At 42.9% G+C, this 12609-nt stretch overlaps 1 protein-coding gene across 2 annotated transcripts in view; it reads right to left on the minus strand.

Annotated features, from left to right (window-relative positions):
• The window catches only part of SORCS3 (sortilin related VPS10 domain containing receptor 3), a 583956-nt gene that overhangs the window by 57490 nt on the left and 513857 nt on the right, over positions 1-12609 (minus strand). The gene's annotated exons all lie outside the window — the stretch shown is intronic.

Genomic DNA, 12609 nt, shown 5'->3' on the forward strand with positions numbered 1-12609 from the left:
GTTACCTAGAGAGCTCCAATTATGGCCCAATTTGTCTCAAGGTCTAAAGCACTTACTATGTGGAGAATGAGGTACTTGAACCTGAACTATGACAATCTTCATTGGCTTGGCCTCTAGTTGGGAGTTCCTGGGCCGTGGAAAAGAGCAAACAGAACTATTAAGCCTTAGTACTCAAGACTAAGGGTCCTCAGGGCTAAACCTTTGGCCCAACCCCTTCACCTGCTAGCTGGGGAAATCAAGCCCCAGGCAAAGTAGTGGTCTGCTCAAGAACACAAAGGACTAGAACCCAAGTCACCTGAACCCCAATTTTTTCACCAACACTGACTGCTTTTCATGGGGATACCTTTGCAGCTTGCAGGTTGAGCCATGGTGCGCCACATGTGACAATAGTACCACGAGCAATTGCTGGAAGAACGTGATCACATCCAGGGCTATGGTTAACCAGGGGAGGCTTCAGACAAGACCCACTTTCACATTTTGCTGGCTTTTCCTTAAGGCTCCTGTGTCTAAAGCGAGCTCTGGGTTTTCCAAGCTCTAGCCTGCAACTCTGTGTGCTACTAGGTTCTTCTAAGAGAGGATTTTCTTTGATGTGCTAAGATCTGTCATTCCTCTGCACAGTCTAATGGGCAGAATGAGTCATCAGAATGACACAGACAATGATGTATTCTGGGTTCTAGGGAAATGAGCTCCCCTCCAGAGACAGCTTAGCTGCTCTCATCAAGGCCCTAAGGTGGGTGAAGGTCAGAGATACTAGGGTGACGGAATCGAAATTGGACTTCATGGATGGCCAGCAGGCTGGAGGGCAGGCACAGACCTTCAGTTCACAAATGAGGGGCACATCCCTCTGGGTACCAGGGAAGAGGGAGTCTCCCATTGGTCCAGGTGTTGCCTCCACATTGACATGTAGATAAACGCGCCCCAAATCAAAGGCTCTGCAATGACCCAGACTGGCTACTTGCAATTTCCCCTATCGACGCATTGGATTTATTTCTCATTCTTCTAAGTAAACAATTAAACCAGCTGTGGATTCTGGTGAGTCACACACCATCTTCTCTGCCACCTCCGTCCAGGACTCAGAATTAGCCATTGCTAGGAAACCGCAAATCCCAACTCAATCCTTTTACTCCGCCTCAACTCCTTTCACTGGCTGGATGTCATTAATTTAAGAACAAATTATTAGAAACCTGAAAAACAGCTCTGAAATACCTGCAGATTTATGATGAAGTCATTTCACAAAAGGTCACAGGCAACCCTGCTATAATTAAATCTTTCATTAATTTTAAAAATACGCAATAACTTACAAATGCAGCATAAATTAACCAGATGACCTTGAAAAGATTATTTAGAGCACTGCTTCATCAGAAGCCACTATCTAGCAATTTCCTGAATTTTTATTTTATGAGTGGGATTTGTCTTTTTCCAGTCTTGTCTTTGATTGGGTTCTAGTAGCCTGCTTATTTGAAATGATTTAGTATTAATTTACTCAGAGCATTAGTCAGCACTGGGGAGTGATGGTGGGTAGTTATGACCCTCCCTTCCTCTAGGTCATGACTTCAAAGGTAGAGCAAGTGTGACCCACACAATCATCTACACATACCTAAACGCAGCCTCTACTCTTTTGTTATCTGGAAGCTGCTTTTTATTTCATGAGTAAATTTTTATAAATGATTTCCCTTTTCTCTTTATAAAAAGAATGCATTCTCATAAAAAAACTGAAAACTAGGGCTTCCCTGGTGGCGCAGCGGTTGAGAGTCCGCCTGCTGATGCAGGGGACACGGGTTCGTGCCCCGGTCCGGGAAGATCCCACATGCCGCGGAGCAGCTGGGCCCGTGAGCCATGGCCGCTGAGCCTGCGCGTCCGGACCCTGTGCTCTGCAACGGGAGAGGCCACAACAGTGAGAGGCCCGCGTACCACAAAACAAAATTAAAAATAATAAATAAAAACTGAAAACTATAAATATCTATAGCTGAGAAAATAAAAACCCCACTGGAGGGAAACACTTTTAATATTTTGTGATATTCCCTTCCATTCACTGACAGTGTTCTTCTTTCTCAGACTAAGAGATAAGCAGTAATCAGAATCCACAGCCAGAGGTTAAATTTTTGGAAGTTACAGGTAACCCTGAAATCTTTCTCGCCCTGTCTCTCTCTCTCTCTCTCTCTCTCTCACAAACACACACACACACACACACACACACACACACACACACACACACCCCACCACCACCACCACCACCATTAAAACTCAATTGGATTATGGAAAAATATTCCATAAATATTAGAGCTGAAATAAACCTCATACAAAACTGACCTTTCTTCTGTAGGGAACAGAAGAGGCTGTAGAACACAGCAACTTCCCATCAGCAGAGACCTTGGCTATCCTGTTTATGTCTCAGCCCAGCTCCCGGAGCTCTTAGAACAATGACTAACTTGTAGGGGGCACTCCATACATATTGTTGAATAAACAAATGATCAATGTTCTTGTAACAACAACTTGACACATGTGGATTCCTGAGTCCTCCTGCAAGTGCTCCAACAGAGTTCAGCTCTCTCTGAAAGGCCTAGGCTCCCTTACGCCTCCTTTGCCTCCATAGGCCCTTCCTCTCCACATCCAAGGAGGAAGCTGCTGAGGAGCGATTTCATATCAAAGCAGAAAGAGCGGTGTCCTGGAAAGGCCAGGCTTCGAGGCCAGCAGTAGCTGGTCTCCAGAAATTCAGGCCACGTCCTTGGCTTTCGGTGTGCATCCATGCCACCTGACCGTTTTCCCTTTAGGGTATAGAAGGGATTAGTAGTAAAGGAGGTCAGCGGCTGCAGGGGAATTGCACTGAGTGAAAGTGAGACATGAACTAGACCTTAATAGAAATAGGCAGGGAATCAACAGCCAGGAGTCCTGCACGCAGAGCCTGTGTTAGTTACACGATATGATGTTGGGTGAGATGGTGAAAAGAGGCAGGGATTAAAAGGTTTGAAAATAAGTACCAGGAGAGAAGAAGGCAAGACTGAAAAAGAGACTAAAAGGCATTGGAGGCCTGAAGAGGCAAAAGAAAGAAAGCTGATTTTTAAATGCACTGAAAGAAATCATTCAGTGTCCAAACAACTTTGACTCTTTTCTCAAAACTTAATAAGCTCCTTCAACGGGTTTGAAAGTTTAAAGTACACAACAATGGGAGTGTGGTCTGTGAACCTGTGAAAGATGAGGCAGGAGTTGGGTGATGAAGGAGAACCTAAGAGATGGAAACAAGAGGGAGAAGATGGATGTTCAAGATGGGATCTGAGCAAGGAGGAAATATCTGGGAGTCAAAAGAACTGTAAAAGAGCGGGGGAAGGAGAGGCGCCTAGTTTTCCTCTGTCGTTATATTTCTCAGTCTCCTACTTTGTGTCAAATCCTGAACCAAGAGATAAAAAGAATCAGGAAAAAGATAAAATTCAGCCCCTTCTTTTAAATAGTTTTCAGTTCAGGCCAATAGTATTATTCACTCTCGATGTATCTGCTGAGCCCCAATTATGCACAGGCCTCCATGTTCAGGACTGCGGAGGATGACAAATAAGACAGTTGCCAACCTCATGAATCTTTCAGACTAAAAAACACCTCAACTGCAGAAATGACCAATATGTAAAACAGTTAGAACACAGTGCAAAAATAAAGGTGACAATGCCATTTCACCATGATCCAGCAATTCCATTCTTAGGTATGTAGCTCTGAGAACTTCTGTGTATGCATTTGGAGGCATATACAAAGACAGGACAATACTGTTTGTAATAGTGCAAAACTGGAAACAGGCTAGATGTCCACTGACAGGAGAATGGAGAAATAAATTGTGCATATTCATGTCACAACATAATGCCACAGCATTATGTGTCTGGATCAGATGGATTTGTCCCAAGACAGATAATACTGAGTGACAGAAGCATGTAGAGGAATGACGGCATTCAGATAATTACACATTTAAAAATACACGAAGCAATACCACATATATTTCTATGGATAATTAAACATGTATTAAAAGTATCGACAGACAAACTAGAAGGATATACATCAAAGTCACATCAGTGGTTGATCTGTGTAGGGAGTGAGGGGAAAGGTTCTGAAAGTGGGCAATACCAAGAAAGCCAACTCTACCTGGGATGCCCTGCTATTTATTTTAAAAATCTGAAACCCCAACGATGACGTGTTAATATTTATTAACTCCAGTTTGTTGGCACGCGGGTGCTCATAATACGATTTTTGTACTTGACTGTATTTTTAAAACTTTCAAAAAGAACTGTAAGAAAACAACATAGGTATGAAATTATGGATGTAGAATCTATACTGTGAATCAGAAATTCAGAATCTTACAGGAGCCAGGAGTGCAACTTAAATGAACAATGAGTAAGCTGACGCAGCTGGAGAAGTCATGCACATCAGATGAGAGGTGGGGGAAGAAATCGCACACGCGATGGAAACTGGGCAGCTGCCATGCAGCTCCAGCGCCCTGTAGGACTATGGGCGTTTGGGCTCAGTGCTGCAAGATGTTTCTGCCTGCAAATTTTAGCTCCATTAAGAAAAGTGAAGGCCAAACTAAATATATCTGTGATCCAAACACTGAAGCTTAAGATAGGAATTTAATGAAAGAAAATAAGTAAGAGCTGGAGGAATTGTGGAGGGCTTCCTGAAGAGGTGTGACTTGTCTGTAGGGTTAAAATAAGAAATGAGGAAACTTCCTAACTATTTCACATGATTTGTCTATTCAATATAGTCAGCACTCCATATCTGCCAGTTCCACATCCACAAATTCAATCAACCATGGAACAAAAACATTAAAAAAAAAATCCAGAAAGTTCCAAAAAGCAAAATTGAATTTGGCACACACTGGCCACTATTTCCATAGCCTTTACACTGTTAAGTATTATAAGTCATCTAGAGATGATTTAAAGTATGGGGAAGGATGTTCAAAGTTTATATACAAATACTATGCAATTTTATATAAATGACTTGAGCATCCGTGAATTTTGGTACCCACAGGGGAGCAGGGCGTTTCCTGGAACCAATCCGCAGCGGATACCAAGGACATCCATAAGACAGTACAACTGAAGTAGTTTATGGATATGGGTAAGTAGTATGGATAGTAGTTTGTGGAGAGTTTCTAAGTTTGTAGAAATTGTGTCAACAATTCAAATGGTATTTATAACACAGCCACAAAAGATTAAACTCCATGTACCCTCTTGTTCAGAGTCAACAAACTATAGCCAGTGGGACAAATCTGGCCCAAGGCCTGTTTTGGATGGCCTACAAGCTAACGATGGTTTTTACATTTTAAATGGTTGGGGGGAAGTGAATGAAGGAACATATTTTATACCATGTGAAAATTCACATTTCAGTGTCCATAAGTGAAGTTTTATTGGAACGCACTGATGTCCACTCATTACATGCTGTCTATGGCTGCTTTCACACTAGATCAGGAGGGACACGTAGCTGCAGCAAAGACCCTGCAGCCAGCAAAGTCTAAAACTCTTTACAGAGACAGTCTGCTGACCCCTGCTCTAGTTGGCCAAAATTCTTCCCTGAAGGTGGCCCGTTTCTTGATCATTAGACTCTGGAGGCTGCAAACATCTCCAATGTCACTCAGTGGAGGTTATTTCACTTAATTCTCACAGTCACACGAGGAACCCCAAGCTCAGAGGGAAGGTAAGACCTCTAAGGTCACAGGGATACTAAGTGGCAGTCTGAGCACTGTCCCTGGAGTGTGGACCTCCAAGACCTATGTTCTCAGCCATCACCCCATCCCACACAGCAATCCATGGGTCAAAATAAGCCTTTTCTTCCCAGCCTACTGCCAGCTGCCAGTACCTCCCAATATCACCCAAGACCCCTATGTAGGCATGCATTCTGCTTTTGTGTTCCTTGGCCCCAACTCAGTGGGCCTCTGAATGGATGGCAAGTCTGGTGACAACCTGAAGGACGTGAATCCAGCAGCCAGCCTGAGAGGCGATGATTTGGGAGTTTCACTGGATTTGCTGATACTTACTTTGGGCAAAGTAAAATCAGACTCTTCTGGCAAACAACAGAGAATTGAAAAACAGGTCCATGGAAGCAGCACTGCTTCATTTCCAATGACTTTATCGGATGTAGTTACTAGAGGCTAAACAATGTATTTAAGCTCAGGGCTAGGTCTCCGTGTTGCTCCAGGGCTATATTTGAGAGCATGTCCACTGCTAAGCATGAGGTGACGGTCTCTGAAGTAGAAAGAAGGTCTTCACTTTTTTCAAACCTCCGCAGCTTTGGGGTTTGTATCATTTTCTAGGCAAAATGTGATCTCTCCCCCTTCCCTTTGGCTATTAGCTCTGCTGGCGGAACAATGGATCAGAGATTTATGCCAATTAGAATCGGATTTATACAGGGACTCAGCGAGGCAATTGGCCCTAGACAATTTGCTGAGAGCATCTCTGGCCCTTCTCATCTCTCACTCTCCCCTGTACAGGCCAGGCAAGTTCATATTCCTACCGTTCCATGTTTGCTCACACTGTTCCCCCACCTAGAATACCTTTGCTCTTCCCTCTCTGCACAGACACAAAGCCCTACCTAGCTACTCTATTTTTAATCTCTTCTTTGATATCCACTGGCAACTACAATTTGTCCTACCCCCTTACCATTTACTTGTTTTGTAGTTCTTTCATGTGTTGGTCATATTTTTTCAGATGGACTGTGTTTGAATGGGTCTGCTGTGACTTCGTGTCTGGTAGCACAGCAGGTACCCATCAATACTTAGTGAATAACATCCCCGCCTCTCTTGCCCCAAACGCCACAGTCCTTTATTGAACAAACCTTGGAGAATTCTAGTATCTTTCTTCAAATTTCAGCTCTGAGCCTAAGGTTTGCAACTCACATTCCTTGCTCTCCGTTTTCCTCTTACTGAGTGTGTGAGCTGAGCACTTAATTTCTCTGAGCCTCAGTGTTCTCCTCTGCCCAAGGACAATAATCTGATCTACCTGATGGGGTTATTGCAAAATGTCAGTGAAATCAAGTTTGAGAGACAGCTCAGCAAGATACCTGCCACAAAGGAAGGTATGGGACAGACACAGGTTGGCTGCTGCCCACTCCTGGTAAGAATTTATCTATTCTCTTCCAGGGAAGCTGCACCCCTCCCTTTGGGGATTTGTTTCCCCCCTGGGAGGTTGCCAGGTTCTCCCTGGTCCCCCGTGAAAGATCAGCTAAATCACAACCAATTGGTTAAAACACTTCATATCAAGAAAGAATTTCAAATGTGGCTTTGAAGCTGTAGGAAAGCAGTGTTTTTCCATCTGATGCCACATCTGAGCCAAGCAAAAAAGAGCTCTCCTTAAAGTGCTAATTTGGGGGCCAGTAGTGGACCAAAGAGTCCCAAGGGCTCTAACAGCCACAGGCACCTCGTCAGCTGGAGAGCCACTGCCTGAGACAGCAATAGGCCCTCCGGCTTGTCAATCATCCAGCCCTGTTCTCAGCCTTAAGTAATAAGAACGGTCACATTTCACTGTGAATTAGACTAGACTAGATGGTTCCTGTCAAGGTTACCAGGGAGATGCTGAAATAATAACATTTGAAAAGACAGTGGAAAACAGAGGAATAAAAGCAAGCAAATCCCATGCCTGCAAGCTGGGAACTGTCCCGCCCACACAGATTCCCCTACAAAGCCACGGCGTTAGAAGTTTCCATGCTCCTGAGCTTTGGCCTCCAGGAGAACTGCACACTGGAGAGATTCTGCAGAAGGCGGAAGAAATAAGAAATCATTCCCAGGACGGTCCTCATTCTCTAGCTGCCCTTCTGCACCCACTGCCATTCCACCCCTGCTTCATCATCCCCTATACACACGTCTGCACACAGACACAGGCTGCTCTGATTCCTACCCAACTCCAGGCTCCCGTAACTTGCAACGATTGGATCCTGATCAGAGCACTTCAGCATCCCTGGGGATCTATAAGCAACTCCCTAAAATGCTAGAGCCATGGGCCAGAGAAGTCACTATACTCACAATGGCGGTAAGATTATTGGGGACCGTAAGAGTCATGTGTTCATGCATTCATTTCTTCATTCAATCACTGAATACATATATATGGTTAAATCCTCGGTGCTAGCACAAAACTGATGCACATGGCAGTCAAAAAACAAAATACACAAAGATCCTCCCTCATGGGAACTTAAAGTCAGTGTGTGTGTGTGTGTGTTCATGTGTGTGTTGTTTATATGCAAACACGTGTGTCTGCGTCTTAAGGTTAGATGAAGGGGGAGGGGAACCTACTGAACCAACGGCCATTTTCATTAATATTTATTGCCTAAAGTGTTGTGAAGGAAAAAATACATAGGGCTAAGGCTATATAGAGAGTGGGGCCCCAACCTGGTCTGGTGGGCTAAAGGAGGGTGTGCCAGAAAACTGATACTTAGGCTGACACTTGAAAGATACTTAATTAGAAGCTTGGTTGTTCAAGTGGGGAGGGCAAGCACATTCCAGATGGATACACAGACAAAGACCCTGGGGCAGAAAGGCACCAGTAGATCAGAGAAGGGTGGTCAGAGCATGGGGGCCAGAACTGAGGTCCCAGACATGGACCCAGTGTAGATATTTATAGACCATTCGATGAGTTTGGACTTCATCCTAAAGTCAGTGGAAAGCCCTCCATGCATTTTGAGAAGAGGAGTGGTGTTTCCATATTTCCAATTTCAAGAACCTCACTGTGGATGTAAGTCAAATTCCTAAACATAACCTAAGACCCTTCATAGGCTCAACCCCTTAACCCCAGTCATGCTCTCTCATGGTTCTTTCCTTTGCTTTGAAGTCATTCATTCTTTCAACCAATGAGAAGTGATTTCCGACTACATGCCAACCCTCTTTTAGGCCCTGAGGTTATAGTGTTCAACAAAACTGTTTAAAATGTGTGCTTTCTTTGAGCTTACATTCTATTACCTATTAATTGGTTGTCCATTGGTGAACTGCTATTGAAACTTCCAGACTGACTCAGTTGTCACATTTCATACATGTGAAGTTTTCACTTCCCTCTACTTGTATCCTGGTTATATAACTAGGGATTCTTGATGATTGTGTATCTCGTTCCACGCACCCCCCAACACACCAGACTGAGAGCTCCTTAAAGATAGATGTAATTGTATTTACCTCTTTAATATTCCTGAAGAGGGTCTAAAACATATCAGAAGCTCATGAAATGTTTCTGAATGAATGTGTAGTAGTCAGGGCTCTCTAGAGAAACAGAATGAATAGGAGATAGAGACAAAGAGAGAGAGAGACTGACTATATGGAATTGGCTCACACAATTATGGGGGCTGACATGTCCCAAGACCTGCAGGGTGAGTCAGTAAGCCGGTGATGCAGGAGGGCCAATGGTATAGTTCCAAGCTTGAGACCCAGGAAAAGTGGAAGTTTTAGTTGGAGTCAAAGGCAAGAAAAATCCATGTCCCAGTTCAAATGCAGCCAGGCAAGAAGCATTCTCTCTTGCTCAGGGAAGAGTTAGCCTTTTAGTTCTAACCAGGCCTTCAACTGATTGGATGAGTTCCACCCACATTAGGGAGAACAATCTGCTATATTGGGTCTACTGATTTAAGTGCTAATCTTGTCCAAAAACACCTTCACAGAAGCAACCAGAATAACGTTTGACCAAGTATCTAGGCACGCCATGACGCAGTCAAGTTGACCCATAATGTTAACCATCACAAACTTATATATATTATATCCTCCAAATGAAGGTAACGAGGCAATAAAACCTTAGTGTGAATGAGCTATAGCCCTTCTTTCTCTCTGACTTCAGTTGAACTACAGAGTCAGGGTTAACAGAAAGAGGCAGGATACAGAAATCAAATAGCCTACATCATAAATAAGTTTCTGGCTAAATGGCAAGGTTAAGCAATCTTGTCCCCAAATGGACCTCCTGTCCTCGAAGTTCCTAAAGCATATATAAAATTATCTGAACTCCTGCTTTAGTCTTTGTCATTGCTATTCCATGCGAGAAAAGCAGTGGTCATCCTTAGTGGGCCACTTGGTTTTAACGTCCTTTTTAAACCTAAGACAGAGCCAGAAATTGCCTCTCGGCAGTCATTCCAGGGCCTACACTTCTGGCTGTCTAAGGAGCCCTGGATCATTTTCATCCTAGAGAAACTCTGAATTAAGAAAAAGTTAAAATAGGGAGCTTGAATTGTTTATACTTGGTTGGATGATTGCTTCCAAACTCATCTTAATTCCATGAAGGACAAATACCTGTCTGCCTCAAATCCCATATAAGAAAATTATGCACTATTCTAGTTCCTGTTTTACTTACTAGCATTTAAAGAATCTTGATAAGCAAGGGAGAAGGGAGACAAAAACTCTGCCACACTCCTTGGAGTCTTACTGGGGAGGAAAGAAAAACAGAAGCAGTAGCTCATCTTTTCAGTAAATGGTTTAGCCCTGAGGTCAATCTCCCTCATACCCATGTGACCAGCTAAACCCCATCCAAAGCTGAGAAAAAAATATATATATTACCACTTACGATTAGATGAATACAGAATCTAAACTGTTGCTTTCAATTTGCTGGGGAACGCCAGGTCATGCAGATTGGTGTACATGCACTATTGTTCAAAGTAATGCCCAAGAGAAGCATGCAATGAGTTCAGAGAGGCCTCGTACAAGAGAACGCAGGATAAATCACAGCATGAGGTAAGGAGAACACAGAATGAAAGGAGGACCAGTATGTCTCTTTGCTCAAACAACAGGGAAGACCTGACTTCAGGACCATAGGTATCTTCACTGCCCAACCTTCCAGGGCCATGTCAGATTTGATTGTGACGAGCAGCCACATTTGGCTCGATCCATTCAGGTAGACTGCACAACCTTCTTGAACGTGTGAACCTTCACCTTACAGAGCTTAGAACTCAATACCTGAAACTTCCTAGTGGCCGTATTGGAGGAAGTCCCAGAATGGAGGAAGGTTTTCTTTTCATATCTAGTGATTAAGCGAAGGATGGGAAATCATTTGGAAAAGTCAGCTCGTGGTCAGAGATCCTTATGAAAAACGATGGCAGTATTCCTAGTATTCTGGGGTACGCTTCCTAGAATGCCTAAGAAAATATTTCAATCCCTGGGCAGAGTATTCTGGGTAACATGACAGAGTCATTTGTATGTCACATTTATTTAATGTATGCAGTCCACGAGGACAGGGGTTTCTTCTTGATTTGCTCATCTAGAATTGTAACTGGCACATAGGTACCGCTAGTTTTGTTTAATAATATAACTTTTCGAAGGTCTTGCTGGGACCCTAGGTCCTTGGGATTTCTCTCTCATTGTACCTCTGTTGTCTAAATCTCTCCATATATACATGTATATCTATGTGTACATATATACCCGGACATATGTCTATACACACAAATACTTGCATATATATTCACTATGCATATATCTACATATTTATCAAATCATTTGTATTTTAGAAATAAAGTTTATGTTATGATACTGCCTTTGAACATCCAGAATTTGTATTTATACAACATATTGTTGCTGTGTCTCTACCAAACAATGAGGCTTTAGACTCTAAGCATTACTAACATACTATATCTTAAATACTGTCCATGGCTCACACAGCTAAACTTGCATACAATAGTGTTAAGTCTTAATTAATAAAGTGACTTGACAGCAACAACAGAGTCCATTTAACTAGAAATTTAGATGGTGAAACAATTCTGTTTTGGAGGATATTTTAGGAGAACAAAAAGAAATTGCTGAAAAAACTCAAATTAAAGCTGTACTTCCTGAGGAACAAATTCTACCAGAAACCCTTGTTTACACTGTACAACAGAACTGCCCAGAGAAGTTCCGAATACAATATCCCCCTTGGGAAGACTGTAGCAGCGCCTCATAGGGTTTGACATCATGTCTTTAAATTTCCAACGATAGAGCCTACGTGCCTAACACATGGATCATGCTCAAAAATGAGCGTTAAGTCTTTAAAAGACACAGTTCACACCCTTGAAGTTAGAGAGAAGGTTGTACAGGCAATTTGGAAAATTCAGAAAGAACTGAAGATAATTTAAAAATCACTCTTCGTTGCACTTGTTCCAACTAATTTTAAAGACATTTTGTGAAGCCACCCAAATTTTCTGTTATGAACATTCTTTAAATAATGAGGACACTGGGAATCCTATAGACTCTTTTTACAGACATATCCTATAGACATGGGACCCCTGTGTAGAGCTTCTGCTGAATTTCCTAGGACTGGACTTTTGTCCATTTGTTCTGTTTGTTTTCTCCAATTTGTGCACCATTTTCCATCATGGCTGGGTTCTTTCTGTCATTCTGAAAGCTCAGAGGAGTGGCTGGTCAGCCCTCTGGTTATGAGGATGGAAGTGGAGGGAAGGAGCATGGCAAAAGTGGTCTGGGGCTAGATTACAACACTTGATCAAAACTGCGGAGCTGCAGTTATAAAAGCTTTTTCAGCTGATCACTCTGGGAAAAAAAGTAAAGCATAGGAATTAGCCATTTGCCCTTGTATTTGCCTCCTCCGCAAAGCTCATCAGTCTCCTATCAGAAAAAGATTGATTCAAACTATAAAGAAATTAATGAACGCAAAGGTTAAGAGAAGAGCAGTGTCCCCTAGAGTAAGAAGATGACAGCGTTCC

This window comes from Pseudorca crassidens, chromosome 16, assembly GCF_039906515.1.
Source record: "Pseudorca crassidens isolate mPseCra1 chromosome 16, mPseCra1.hap1, whole genome shotgun sequence".
Taxonomy (NCBI): Eukaryota; Metazoa; Chordata; class Mammalia; order Artiodactyla; family Delphinidae; genus Pseudorca; species Pseudorca crassidens.